Source organism: Coenobita brevimanus, chromosome 85 (assembly GCF_032717465.1).
Source record: "Coenobita brevimanus isolate Jiangsu-jjx chromosome 85, ASM3271746v2, whole genome shotgun sequence".
NCBI lineage: Eukaryota > Metazoa > Arthropoda > Malacostraca > Decapoda > Coenobitidae > Coenobita > Coenobita brevimanus.
Window position 1 is genome coordinate 627,821 of NC_137038.1, and position 14,680 is coordinate 642,500.

The 14,680-nt window shown below is 43.7% G+C and overlaps 1 protein-coding gene across 1 annotated transcript in view; it reads right to left on the reverse strand.

Annotated features, from left to right (window-relative positions):
• Nucleotides 1-14,680, reverse strand: part of LOC145410329 (cytotoxic granule associated RNA binding protein TIA1) — a 1,031,692-nt gene that overhangs the window by 512,340 nt on the left and 504,672 nt on the right. The gene's annotated exons all lie outside the window — the stretch shown is intronic.

A 14,680-nucleotide genomic window follows, 5' to 3' on the forward strand; every position in this document is an offset into this window, starting at 1 on the left:
CCCGGGAACGCCGTGTATTATAGTGGGACCTGAGTGAAACAATACGAAAAGCATCGGACCCACCCTGCCGAATATTAGTCTTATTTTTTTCCCCAGTATGTACACCGGTTGTAACAAATGGGCGTAGGAAGGAGCGGATCCCGGTCCTTCTGTACGAGACGCTAGGGACGGGATAAGACGCAACCCTGGGACAATGTTGCAGATATTACATTGCATAGTCGAAGTTTGCAAGATTTGTGCGTTGCAATTTTCGCTGCTGCGTCTTATTTCGCTGCCATCTTTCTTTTCTGAGCATCACTTATCACTGTTATATGTCATCATCATCATCATCATCATCGTCGTCATCGAAAAATCATTACAGTTACCATCACTAAAACATCACCACCACTACCATCATCATCATCACCATCACCATCTTTATCATCATCATCATCATCATGTATTCAACTACCTTTACTATAATTCAAATTTGCTAACTAGAATTTATGATATTGAAAAATAAGATAATTTAGGCAGTTCTGAAAAAAAAAAAAAGAATAAACCAAAGGCAGCTTCTACAACTTGTCCCTTGCAGAGAAAACTGAACAAAAGAATCACACACACACACACACACACACACACACACACGTAAGGATGCTACATAAAAGATCATATGCAGTCTCTCTCTCTCTCTCTCTCTCTCTCTCTCTCTCTCTCTCTCACCATTACTAACCTTACCAACATCTGCCATCGTCACATCTGCTTTCGATTTTGTCAAGACATACCTGAAATAGAGAAAGGAATCGGGTTACTGGCTGCGAGAGAGAGAGAGAGAGAGAGAGAGAGAGAGAGAGAGAGAGAGAGAGAGAGAGAGAGAGAGAGAGAGAGAATCCTAAAACAAGAACAGAAAACATCCACAAAATTATATAAACAGATCGGATGGGGGGGTGAGAGGAGGCGAAGGGGGGTCGTGAGGGGTGAGGGGTCGTGAGGGGTGGGGGGTCGTGAGGGAGGGGGTCGTGAGGGAGGGGGTCGTGAGGGGAGGGGGTCGTGAGGGGTGGGGTCGTGAGGGGTGGGGTCGTGAGGGGTGGGGTCGTGAGGGGTGGGGTCGTGAGGGGTAGGGTCGTGAGGGGGGTCATTAGGGATAGGGTCGTGAGAGATGGGGGAGTTGTGAGGGGTGGGGGGTCGTGAGGGGTGGGGGAGTTGTGAGGGGTGGGGGGTCGTGAGGGGTGGGGTCGTGAGGGGTGGGGTCGTGAGAGGGGTCGTGGGGGTCGGGGTCACTCTGTTAATTACCCGTGTCAGTTTTCCAGCCTACCAGCGAACCCATTTAATTTACACCTTACTTGCTCACCAAAAAAAAAAAAAAAAAAAAAAATAGAGATAGAAATAGGCTTTAAATATAATACTGTTTATTTTTTTTCGCTATTTTTTTTTAAAGCAATTTTTTAGGTAAAGTGTCGTTGTTGTTGTTGCCAATGAACAGTAGTAGGGTTGCTCATTTCTGCTGTTTCGGTTAAAATTAATATTAATAATAATAATAATAATAGTACAACTCCTCATCATCACCATCCACTTCCCCACAAACACATGAAAGGACGAGATATAAATTAAAAGACCAGGAAAATATAAAAACTGACCTTATTATTATTTTCCATTATTATTTATTCTTTACTATAAACATTACTTTCACTGCAATCTCTTTTTTAACAGTATTTTTTTCTTTCTTTTTTTAGTATGGTAAATGTGCTATTTTTTTTCCGTCTTCATTTTCCTTGCTTGAAAATTTCCTCTTTTATATACATTTATCTATATTTTCTTCTTTCATTATACATTCATCTTTTTTCTTTCATTATATATTCATCTTTTTTCTTTTTCCTTCATTATACATGCATCTTTTTCTTCTTTTTCCTTCATTATACATTCATCTTTTTTTTTCATTATTCATTCACATTTTTCCCCCTTCATTTTACATTCATCTTCTTTCCTTCATTATACATTCATATTTTTTCCCCATCATTATACATTCACATTTTTCCCCTTCATTATACATCCATATTTTTTCTTTCATTATATATTCATCTTTTTTTTCTTCCATTATTCATTCATCTTTTGTCTTTCATTTTACATCCATCTTTTTTTCATTTTCTTTCATTATACATTCATTTTTTTTTTATTTTTTTTCACTTTTTTATTAAATTATATTTTAATCTCTTACTCCTCATCCATAAATCTTTCTCATCCGTCAAGAGCATAGAGGCCCCGGGCTAGGTTATCTAGTTTCTCTCTCTCTCTCTCTCTCTCTCTCTCTCTCTCTCTCTCTCTCTCTCTCTCTCTCTCTCTCTCTCTCTCTCTCTCTCTCTCTCTCTCTCTCACCCCAATTTCCACCATCTACTCATATCTCAGCCTCCCTATTTTCACTGCCAATTTTCCTGTCCTATTTTTTTCCTAGGCGGTGACTGAGACAATGGGAAGAACAACAGCACTCGTAAAAAAGGCAATAAAAAAGAGAGGGAGGGAGGGAGAGGGAGGGAGAGGGAGAGGGGAGAGGGAGAGGAAAGGAGAGGGAGGGAGGGGAAGGGAGAGAGAAAATGAGAGAGAAAACAAAGAGGGATAAAGACACAAAAGGGGAGGGACGGTGAGGGGAAAAAAGGAGAGAAAGAAGAAGGATGGAGAGGTGACAAAGGGGATGAGGTGGGAGGAAGGAAAGTGGATGAGAAAGTGGGATGATCAGTTAATGATGGATGGATGGATGGACGGATGATTTATGTGAAGAACAAATTGACGGAAGGAAAGAAGGAAGGAAGGATAATAGAATGGATGACTGGATGGCTCGATAGATGAAAGAAAGGATAATAAGTAAGAAGGATGGATGAAAGAAGGATGGATGAAAGAAGGAATGACTGGACGGATGGATGGATAGATGGATGGATGGATGGATGAAGGGAGGTATGAAAGCATGAATGGTGAGTAGACGGAAGGGCAAGAGAATGACAAAGGAAAGGAGGGAGGAAGGAGGGGGGGAGGAGGAAAAAAGAAAATGAAGGGGAGGGAAGGAAGTCAGGATATGGAAAACCGATGTAAAGGGAAATGCAAGTAAGGGAGAGAGGAAGTAGAGACGAAAATAAAAAAAAATAAGAAAGGGAGGAAGAAGAGATAAGGAGGAGAAGAATTAGGGAACTGGAAAGACAAACACTAAAATAAGAGATACAGTGAGTTACAGTTACAGACTAAGCATATCCTGTGGTCCTTGTCTGATTGCTTGACCTTAAAGGGAATGATTTGCTCTCTAACTGCAGAAACAGAGAGAGAGAGAGAGAGAGAGAGAGAGGATATGGGAGGGGAAATGGCTTTATGGCTTAGGAAGAGGAAAAGAGGCACATGCAAAGGAAAGGGTGTTCTCTCTCTCTCTCTCTCTCTCTCAGTTTATCGAGAAACACATACGCAAGGAGGGAGAGGAGGAGGATGAGGAGGAGGAAAAGGAGAAGGAAAATAAGGACGATTTAATTTAACTGACAGCCAATAAAGGAGACGAAGGGAGAAAATGACAGGCTAAAAAAATAATAAGGTAGTTTTATCACGGCGACTGAGAGGCCATGTTAAATAAATGGCTCCAGCTTCATATAACTTTTTGATCACTCTGTATCTAAGCCATCCTTCACCCATTGTGTGTGTGTGTGTGTGTGTGTGTGTGTGTGTGTGTGTGTGTGTGTGTGTGTGAGAATGATTTGCACCGGTATTTATGAGTATCAGAGAAATAGATATGTAGATAGATGAAGAGATGGAGAGATAGCTGGATAAAGTGAGAGAGAGAGAGAGAGAGAGAGAGAGAGAGAGAGAGAGAGAGAGAGAGAGAGAGAGAGAGAGAGAGAGAGAGAGAGAGAGACGGAAAAATAAAAAAGTGCAAGGCTTACCAAAGGGAGAGGAAAGTGGGGAGGGGGAGGGGAGGGGGAGAGAAGTAAAGAAGGCAAAGTTGGAATGGGTGTGAGTTTGTTGGTGGCCAAGTAGGAGGGGGGAGGGAGGGGTGGGAGGGGGAAGGGGAAAAAGGGAGGGGAGAGACAAACGATAGTGAGGGACGGGGTGACAGGAAGGGAGGGAGGCAGGGAAGGTGGGGGTAAAAGAAAAGAGAAAGCACAGTCGAGGAAAAGAGAATTTGAAATGGAAAGGAAAGAGAAAGAGAAAGAGAGAGAGAGAGAGAGAGAGAGAGAGAGAGAGAGAGAGAGAGAAGAGGGGGGGGGGAAGCTCGTTTAAACTTTACCATGCTATTTTCATATGGAAATTTTACTCTCGCTCTGTGGGAACTGTCATGGTGTTAAACTATTTCCCTCCTTTCCTCCCTCCCTCCCTCTCTTCTTTCCTCCTTTCCTCCCTCCCTCCCTCACTTCTTTCCTCCTTTCCTCCCTCCCTCCCTCACTTCTTTCCTCCTTTCCTCCCCCCTCCCTCTCTTCTTTCCTCCTTTCTTCCCTCTCTCCCTCTCCTCATTTTTTTCCTTCCTCCTCCTCCTCTTCCCCTTCTTTCCTTTCCTACCACTATTGTCCTTCTTCTTCCTCCTTCCCTCTTTTTTTTCTTTTCCTTCTTCCATCGTTCTCTTCTCTCTTTTCCTCCTCCCCCTTCTCTTCTTCCCTTCCTCCCTCTCTCTTTTCCATTTCCCCCCCCCCAATACCTTCCCCATCTTTCCTTCCAACCTTTCCTTTCCTTGGCGTTCTTTTCTCTCTTCCCTTCCTTCCTCCTTCCTTTCCTTCCCTCTTCACGTTTTTTTCCTCTTATTTCTCTCCCTCCTCTCTCCTCTCTCTTTCCACTCCAATCTCATTTCTTCCCCCTCTCCTCTCTCTACACGCCCTTCCTTCCACTCTTACCCATCCTCTATCCACGCCTTCTCACTCCCTCCATCCCTCCCACTCCCCCTCTCTGTCTTTGCTTACTCTTCCCTCTCAATTCTTCCCTCTCACTTACCCTTCCTACCGATGGTGTTCTTCCGTCCCTCCCTCTCTCCTCCCCTCCCTCAATGCATATTTCCTCCTCTTATTCTCTTCCTGTCTCCTCTCATATCACTCCCCCCCTTCTCTCTCTCTCTCTCTCTCTCTCTCTCTCTCTCTCTCTCTCTCCATCTTCCTCCCTCACTTTCTCCCTCTCTCCCTGCCTCTCCTCCCTACCCTTCCCTCCCTCTCTCCCTTCCTGAATTCTTTATCAAAAGTACTACCGTAATCTTTTCACAAAATAATATAAACAATTTCATTAACATACCGTATATTTTGAAGTTACAAATATATATAAATTAATAATATATGTATAATTTCGTGAAGGTATATAGACGAACAGAGATTAAAGTCAATATATACATCAGTTCGAAATGAGACAGCCCTGCGTATTCAGTATAGACGGTGGACATGAGTGCCGAAGTGGTGACATGGGAAGGGTGTGAGGCAGATTTGGGTTTCGTGAAAAGGGAAAAATATACGCATGTCGAAAAGGCAAAGGACAAAATATGACACCAAGGTAACAAAAGGAAAAATGACAAAACTAGGAAAAGGGAAAACTAGGAAAGAGATAAAAGAGTGAATTTAGGAAAGGGAAATAAAAGATAAAGAAAATATATATGTGTGAGAATTTGAGGAAACGAAGAAAAAATAAAGTCAAAAAAGAGACAAACTAAACAGTAGAAACTAGAGAGGGGGGAATGAAATAGAGAAAGTAAGGGAAAACAGAGGCAGAAGATGCATACCAAGAGGAGAGAAGGAATAAGAGAAAGACAAAAAGATGCACAAAAACAGAGAAATAAATAAATGAAGAGATGCCCAGGAAATGGGGAAAGAATGAAGAAAAAGGAAAGAGGAAACTTAAAGAAAACATGAGAAAAGAGAGAATAAAGAGATAGAGGTAGGTGAAACATTTCTCAAAAGCAGGAAAAAATATAACGAAAAATGGGAGAAAGGAAAAAGCGTAAGGAAGGAGGAAAAAGGAATATAAAGACAAAAAAGGAAAGAAAATAGTGAAAGAAGTTGAATGTATAATGGAAAAAAGAAATGAGAAGAGGAAAAGCAAAAATAAAATAATGGAAAAAGGGAAAACAAGGCAGGAATAATTTGAAACTGAAAGGAAGAGAGAAATGGAGGGAAGAAAGAAAGAAATGGAGGAAAGGAAGAAAGAAGCGGAGGAAAGAAAAATAGGATCATTCACACATATGCTTACAGTAACATTTCTAATATCATTGATGAGAGAGAGAGAGAGAGAGAGAAAGAGAGAGAGAGAATCAAACATCTTATGGCTTTCAATAGGTGTCCAGCATTATATAAATAAATCAGAAAATAACATGAACGTGTGTGTGTGTACAAAGAACATAATCCTACCTTATATGCCTGTATGTACGTATTGTTGTGTGCGTTGGGAAGTGCACCATTTTTGTACAAGTGTATGGTCGTGTATGTGTGCACTATTAAAAAAGCCTCCCTGTGTGTGTGTGTGTGTGTGTGTGTGTGTGTGTGTGTGTGTAATTATTGATGACTGTCGTGCTACGCTAGGGAGTATATGTGCGTGTTTTCACTCCCCTCCCTCCCTCCGACTCTCTCTCCCTCCCTCCAACTCCCTCTTCCCCCTCCTTTCCAATCCCCCAGTCTTTCTTCTTCCTCCACCCCCCCCAACCTGTCTCTCTCTCTCTCTCTCTCTCTCTCTCTTGGTATGCGTGGCGGTGTGCGAAACTTTACACGTGTTGCATACATGGTAAGCTTAAGGGGGAGGGGGAGAGTAAGAGGGGAAGGTTGGGGAGGGAAGGTAGGGGAAGGGGAGGGAAAGGAGAAGACAAGTGGGTATGTGTGAGAAACGGTGTGCATGAGGGAGGGGAGGAAAGGGGGAGGGGGAGTGGAAGGGGGAGGGGAGGGGATGGGAGGTGACAGGTGGGACTGTGTGGGAGAGATGGTGGGAGAAAGGGGAGAGAGGGGGAAGGAGGACGGAGGTAGAATGTGAGTTTGTGAAAGAAGGGAGGGGAGGGGAACGGGGAGAGAGAGGGAAGGGGAGGGGAGGGGAACGGGGAGAGAGAGGGAAGGGGAGGGGAGGGGAACGGGGAGAGAGGGGGAAGGGGAGGGGATGGAACTAGACAGGTGAGAATGTGTGTGTGTGTGTGTGTGTGTGTGTGTGTGTGTGTGTGTGTGTGTGTGTGTGTGTGTGTGTGTGTGTGTAACAGACTGACGGACAGAGATACAGAAACAGATAGACATATATACAATACAGAGAGAGAGAGAGAGAGAGAGAGAGAGAGAGAGAGAGAATGACTGCTTCAAAAATATAGCTCACCCATTAACTTGCTCTTATTTTGACATTAACATTCTCTCTCTCTCTCTCTCTCTCTCCCTCTAGCGGCCACACCCTCCACCACAACACACGCTACGGGAAAATGCACTGAACGAAAAATGACCAAAAATATAAGATACAGAGATAAGAACCAAAAAAAAAAGACTATGGCGATGGAATCAATGAAAATTTTTACAAGAATAACCAAAAATAAATGAAAAGTGATAAATGACGAGAAAAGGAAAGGATAAAATGGAAAAGTTAGGTAAATAAAGTGGAACAAAAAGCGAGGAAGGACGCAAGGGAGGAGGGAAGGAGGGAAAGACTGAGAAAGAAAGGAAACTAGCAAGCATGTATGGTATGAAGGTTGGCAGGAAACAGTAAGGAAGAAACGGAAGGAAGGAAGGAAGGAAGGAAGGAAGGAAAGGAAGGAAGGAAGGCAGGAAGGAAGGAAGGAAGGCAGGAAGGAAGGGAGAAAGGGAAGGAGGAAGAAAAGGAAGAAAGGAATGAGAGGAATTTATAAGAGAGGAAGATAAAAAATAAATCGCCAAAGAAATACAAACAGAGTGAAAAGGAGGAAAATGGAAGAATGGATAGGACTGAAAGGAATAAATCGGAGAGAAAAGGAGATGAGACAAGAAAGATGAATTGGTTGAGGGGGAGGGGAAGAGAGGGGGAAGAGATTGAGAGGGAATGGAAGAGGTTGAGGAGGAGGGGAAGAGAGGGGAAAGGGAAGCGAGGGGGAGGGGGAAGCGAGGGGGAGGGGGAAGAGAGGGGGAAAGGGAAGAGAGGGGGAAGGGGAAGAGACGGGGAAGGGGAAGAAACGGGGGATGAGATTGTGAGGGAGGAGAAGGGGAGGGAAGGGAAGGGAGGAGAAGGGGAGGGAAGGGAACGGAGGAGAAGGGAAGGGGAGGGAAGGGAGGAGAGGGGAAGGGGAGGGGTGGAGTGCAGCACAAAGGACAGCACATTGTAGCATACCACGGGGTCAGGCTTAAAGGTAAGGGGAGGGGGAAGCAGGGGAGGAGGGGAGTAGGGGGAGGGGAGTAGGGGGAGGGGAGTAGGGGGAGGGGAGTAGGGGGAGGGGAGTAGGGGAGTAGGGGGAGGGGAGGAGGGGAGTAGGGGGGAGGGGAGTAGGGGGGAGGGGAGGAGGGGAGCATGGGGATAAGAGGGTCAGGGGATGAGCAAGGGATGGGAGGAGAGAGAAAAGGGTGGTTAGGGAGAGTAGGTAATAAAGGGGGTTAGGGAGAGGAAGAGAAGGACGATGAAGATGGGGGAGAGAAGGGAAGGGAAGCAAGGGTGAAGGGAAGGGTAAGGGAAGAGTAGGGGAGAGTGAGGGACGGGGAGGGGAAGGCGATGTGAGGGAAGAAGAGAGTGGAAAGGGATTATAAAAGTGAAAATGAAAGTGAGAGAAAAGGGGGTTCGCGGAGGTGTGAGGGGGCAGGAGGGGATGAGGGGGGGTCAAGAAATAAGCAGGGGAGGTGTGAAGGGGTAGGGAATGAAAGGGGAACGTGTGATAGGAAAGGGGGGTCTGGGGAGGGGGGTGAGAAGGGGATGATGAGGTTAAGAATATGAGGAATCGGTGGGAATGGGGGTGGGGGGGGAAGAAAGAGGGTCGTGGAGGTGGGGGAGGGTAAGAGGGAGGGCGGTGGTGGAAGCGCATTAGAGGGGGTGAAGGGAGGTGTGAGTGGGAGTGAGAGAGGGTGGGGGGAGGTGTTAGTGGGAGTGAGAGGGGGTGAAGAGAATGTGAGTGGGAGTAAGTGGGGATGAGGGGAGGTGTGAGTGGAAGTGAGAGGGGGTGAGAGGACGTGTGAGTGGGAAGGAATGGGCAGGGGGGCGAGGGGAGGTGTGAGGGGTGAGGGGGGGTGAGAGGGTCAGTGTAGCGGCTTTTAACACGAACACCTCGAGCCCCGGAAGCCAATCGATGGCTTAATCCTCTCACCCTGCTGCCTGCCTGCCTGCCTGCCGTTTTGTCTGCCTGTCTGTCTGCCTGTCGTTTTGTCTGCCTGTCTATCTGCCTGTCTTTTTATCATTTTCTGCTTCTTTTAACTGCTTACTTATCTTCCATTTTTCCAAACTTGTACCAATCTATCCGCACACCTTTATCTTCTTCCCTACCTTACCTGCCTACTGTCTTTACCGTCAATTTTCTACCTGCTCAGCTACCTATCTACCAACATACCTAGCTATTTTCCTACCCACCTTCCTGCCTGTCATCTGCCCACCTACTTAACTACCTGTCTACCTCTCAGCCTCCTTCCCACTGTCTTAATTAGTCTGCTCACCTGCTCACCTCAAGAGTGTCAGGTAAATGATCATATTCTGTAAAGGTGTAGGTGCTGTGTTTACCGAGAGGAGAGATTAGGGAGAATTTTGTGTGTGTGTGTGTGTGTGTGTGTGTGTGTGTGTGTGTGTGTGTGTGTGTGTGTGTGTGTGTGTGTGTGTGTGTGTGTGTGGTGGCGTGAATCCTGGATAATTCTCTCTCTCTCTCTCTCTCTAACACACACACACACACGCACACACACACACAAGGAATCTCTCTTACGCCAAAAAGAAAAAAAAAGTCTGCCATTACCCAGAATATATAAAGGGCGTCCTTGAACGGAAGTATATTTGCTCTCTCTCTCTCTCTCTCTCTCTCTCTCTCTCAAATAATTATCTACCTGCCTTTTCTACTAACCCACTTTACTGTACATTCTTAGAGAGAGAGAGAGAGAGAGAGAGAGAGAGAGAGAGAGAGAGAGAGAGAGAGAGAGAGAGAGAGAGACCCCATAAAACAGGGCCAAACACCCTCCTAAAAAAACAAAAAACAAAAAAAATGAAAAGCCAAGGGTAATAAATAGCATCTCTCGCTGTTGTTGTTGTTGCTGTTGCTGTTGAGTGGAGCCAGGGGAGGCGGGATGTACCTGCCCCGCGGGAGACTCACCTGTGTCCTTCCTAATTAACAAAGGTGGGGGGCAGGCCGGGTGAACAGAGGGGAAGGGAAGGGGTGGCGTGGGGGAGAGGGAGGGGAATAACGAGTGTGAGGGAAAATAAAGAGAGGGGAAAATACTGAGGGGATGTGTGAGAGGGAGTGAGAGGACAATCTTGCGGGTTTCTGGCCTTGGGTTCCTTCTTCCTTGCATTAAAAAATACCTTGACCTTTGACCTACTATCATCCTACTCAAACATGACCTAGATATGGCCATTATCGAACAGTCATAAGAAGATGAAGTATCTAGCTCAAGTCTTTAACATTTTAAGCCCACGGACGTAATCAGTATATTTTTTTCCTTCCTACTGCCAGGGGATTTCATTAAGCTGGAGGGGTTTGATACAGCCTTCAAAACCCCCTTCACTCCTAGAGGGCCCTTCTGAGCTGCATAAAATCGTCTGAAGCTGTAAAATTAACCGCAAAAATTACCTTACCGTATAGGAATTTCGAGACCAAGGCAAACACACATGACCAAATGCAACATCGAAGGAAACGAGGCAACGTGGGGGAAGGCTAACGAGGCAATCTTCCCTCAGCTACAATAACCATAAACAAGGGGTCATTAACACGATCAACTTTCCCCCATTATTCCCCTTACCCATTTTTTCCACCCCCATCCCCCTCATCCTCTTTCCCTCAATCCCCCAACCCTTCCATCAACACTATGAAATTAAACTTCTCCCCCAATCCCCCTACCTTTTACACTTCCCCCTCCCCATTTCCCCCTACCTGTTGTAAACTTCCACCTCCCCATTCTTCTCTACCTATTGTAAACTTCCACCTCCCCATTTTTCTCTACCTATTTCACACATCCCCCTCCCCATTTCCCCATTTCTTTCACATATTTCCCTCCCTCCCTCCCTTATCCTTACCCTCCCACCCCTCCACCCCAGGGCAGTGACACAGCGATAAAATGAGGTCCCATCAGAGGTAACTTCCCCCACCTCCTTCCCCTCTCCCCTCCCTCCCCTCCCTAACCTTTCCCCTTCCCTCCCCCTCCCTCAACCCAATGACAGAGCGAAGTGCAAAGTGAATGAGGCGCCATTAGAAGTATTTCCCCCTACCCCTTCCCCCTCCCCCAATCCCCCCACCTCTGTTAATTAAGGAGGGGCTGATAGATGGGCTAATGGGGGGTCATTTGTCGACTCCCTGGCAGGTTAATTGCCTTGGATAATTTTGGCTTGTGTTATTGGTAAGTTATGTTTTCGATCATTAATTTGTTGGACACACTCTTGAGCTGGCTATCTATCTGTCTATCTATCTACCTATCTATCTATCTGTCTGTCTGTCTATCTATCTATCTATCTCTTATTGATATGTCTTCCATCTTTAAATTTATTGGGCACACTGTTGGGAAGGGAAATTTTAATCGTATCTATCTATCCCATCCCAAGAAAGAGAACCAAAGGGGAAGAAAAAATGGCAAGAGATGAAGGGAAAAAAATAGAACAATAAAAGTAGGAGAAAAAGAGAAAAGAGAAAAGAGAAAAGAGAAAAAAGCTAAGTCTTCATCGTCATTAATTCGCAGTGCAACAGATACAGCAGAAAAAAAGAGAAAAAAAAGAGTAGCGGAAAAGAGAAAAGAGCAACGGAAAAGAGAGAGAAAAAAAAGAGTAACGAATAAGAAAAAGAGTAACGGAAAAGAGAGAAAAGGGTAACGGAAAAGAGAAATAGAGAGTAATTAAAAAGAGAAAAAGGAGTAATGGAGAAGAAACAAATAATGGAAAAGAGAAAAGAGAGTAACGGAAAAGAGAAAAAAGTACAGGAAAACGGAAGAAATGTATTGGAAATGAGAAAAGAGTAACGGAAAAGAGAAAAGAGTAATGGAAAAGAGAAAAAGAGTAACGGAAAAGAGTAAAAAGTAACGGAAAAGAAAAAAGATCGACAGAACTATAAATTCTCCCATCATTCCTCTCAAGAGAGCAACAAGAGCGAGATAAAGATATATGAGACGAGAAAAAGAGAAGAGAGAGAAATATACAGACACATTCCTTCAAGATAAAGACAGCAAGAGAGAGAGAGAGAGAGAGAAATTCTCCTCACGATAACGAATGTAAGAAAGATATAAGAACGAGAGAGAAAGCAATTAAACGTTTGAGATAAAGCAATAAAATGAGATGATAAAGATGGCAAAGACAACATAGACGTAAAAACTAGAAAAAAAACATTTCCCTCAACATACAGGAACTAACAAAAAAAAGAAAAAGAAGGATAAAGAAAAAAAACAGATGAATAATGAAAAAATAATTGACAGAACACGAATTTGGAAAAACTGAGAAAATAGGAAACCACGGATGATGAAAAAAGATAAAAAAAAAATTAACTGACAAGAAGAATGAGGAAAAAGACTAAGACAAAAGGGAAAATAGGAAATAAAGACAAACTAAAAATCCATCCTTCCAGATGAAGACAGCCACCAACAGTGACGACGAGGAAAAAAGGGAAATAAAGATAAAAAAAATAGGGTTTATTCCCTTCAAAAAAAAGAGCGCAAGAAATAAGCTGACAGAAGTAAATAAAGAATGAGGAAAATTATTACTTCTCCCTGCAAATCCAGAAAGCAATTAACAGAGGGGAAAACCACCAAAAATAATCTTGAAATAAAGACATTAAAGAAAATAATGAAAATAAAGTTAATAAAGAGGGAAAGTAGAAATCTTTCCTCCCAAATAAAGAGGGCAACGAACAGAGATGAGGGGGCACAACCAACAACAATTTCCATATGCAAATCTGGTCTACCTCTTGACTGCCTCTTGGTAAATGAAGTCATGTGTCCGAGTCAGGTGAGAGAGAGAGAGAGAGAGAGAGAGAGAGAGAGAGAGAGAGAGAGAGAGAGAGCTCAGTCTGCTTTTTATTTAGCTCCTCGTTTCGTTATTCACTTTTTCATTTTTTTTATTTGCTCTCTGATCGTAAACAAGGTCGTGTGTGTGTGTGTGTGTGTGTGTGTGTGTGTGTGTGTGTGTGTGTGTGTGTGTGTGTGTGTGTGTGTGTGTGTGTGTGTGTGTGTGTGTGTGTGTGTGTGTGTGTGTGTGTGTGTGTGTGTGTGTGTGTGTGTGTGAAGAGGCTTAGCAACCTTTTTACCAAGTCATTCAGTTGTTCATTTTGCATTCCTGGCTTTGCACTTATTCACTTTAAATTTATTGCCCTAATTTCCCAGTAGCATGGCTGTGACTGTCTAGGATTTTATTATAACTACATCTTTTACAACACTCAGGTATTTATAAGAAAAAAAAAATACACTCAGGCACTTATAAGAAAAAAAATAATGTTAACTTCATTCTAACTCCAAGTCCTAGGTTAGAAAGAATACTAACTACTTTCCCTAACACACATTCTACTTCCCCTCACTTTATTTAATTATTAAGTGTGTAGGAAGACTGTATACTTAAGGTACCGAACTACTTATATTCTGTCGATACTACAAGACGATTTTATTCCGCTGAGAAAAGCCCTACCCTCTAAAAGTAATTTCTGTGATGCCCCAAGAAATGTTATCATGCACACTTCCCACTGCCTATGACCTCCTGTCTTTTAAACGCGGTGTGTCCGGGCATCTCGAAATGAACGGATCTTGAGAATTTGGCTCTGTGTTTTCTTGTTTTTATCTATTGTTTTCTTGAAGGGAACAATCTTGCAGGATCCTAGCCTTGGGTTCCTTTTTCCTTGTATTAAAAAAAAAATATATGTATCATCACCTTTGCTTCAGATTCCGTGCTGTCTGTATTATATCTCTGCTTGTCTGTCTGTCTGTTTGTCTATATCTGTCTGTCTGCCGTCTGTCTGTCTACTGCCTGACGCCACATCAAGTGAGGGGTGGCTTCTAAAAGAGGACCAGCAGGCGTTTGTCCCCAGTCAGTAACGACTCCCTCTTCCCATAACACACAACGCCCTCTTACATATAGTACTCTCTCTCTCTCTCTCTCTCTCTCTCTCTCTCTCTCACCACTGTTATGATAGCAGTAAAGTCGACTCAATACCTCATATCTTTATTTAACGTTCAAAGTAATCGCCGTCGCTGTTAAAAGGACCAGACCCGCCTTTGAAACGTTTAATGTGCCTGCGAAACGTTTTTAATGTTTGGGGGACGAAAAATGTTAAAATTCCAGCATGGCTAATGTGGAGCTGTTTTTGTGTCCTTTTAGCGGGAATGTTACGGGAGAGGTTATGGCGTTGTGGGATAGATAGATAGATAGATGGAGAGAGAGAGAGAGAGAGAGAGAGAGAGAGAGAGAGAGAATGGAAGGAGGGAAGGAAGGAAAGGAAGGAAGGAGAATAAAAACTGAAGGAAAAATAAAGGAAATCTCTAACAGAAGAAAAGGCGGTAAGAAAGGTCAAAGAAAAATGGACAAAGAAGAAAATAAAAGATGAGGGAAAGAAAAATGAAGAAAAGAATACTAAATAAAAAGGAAAGACAATGCAAAAGAAATAAAGAATGAGAAACTGTAAAGA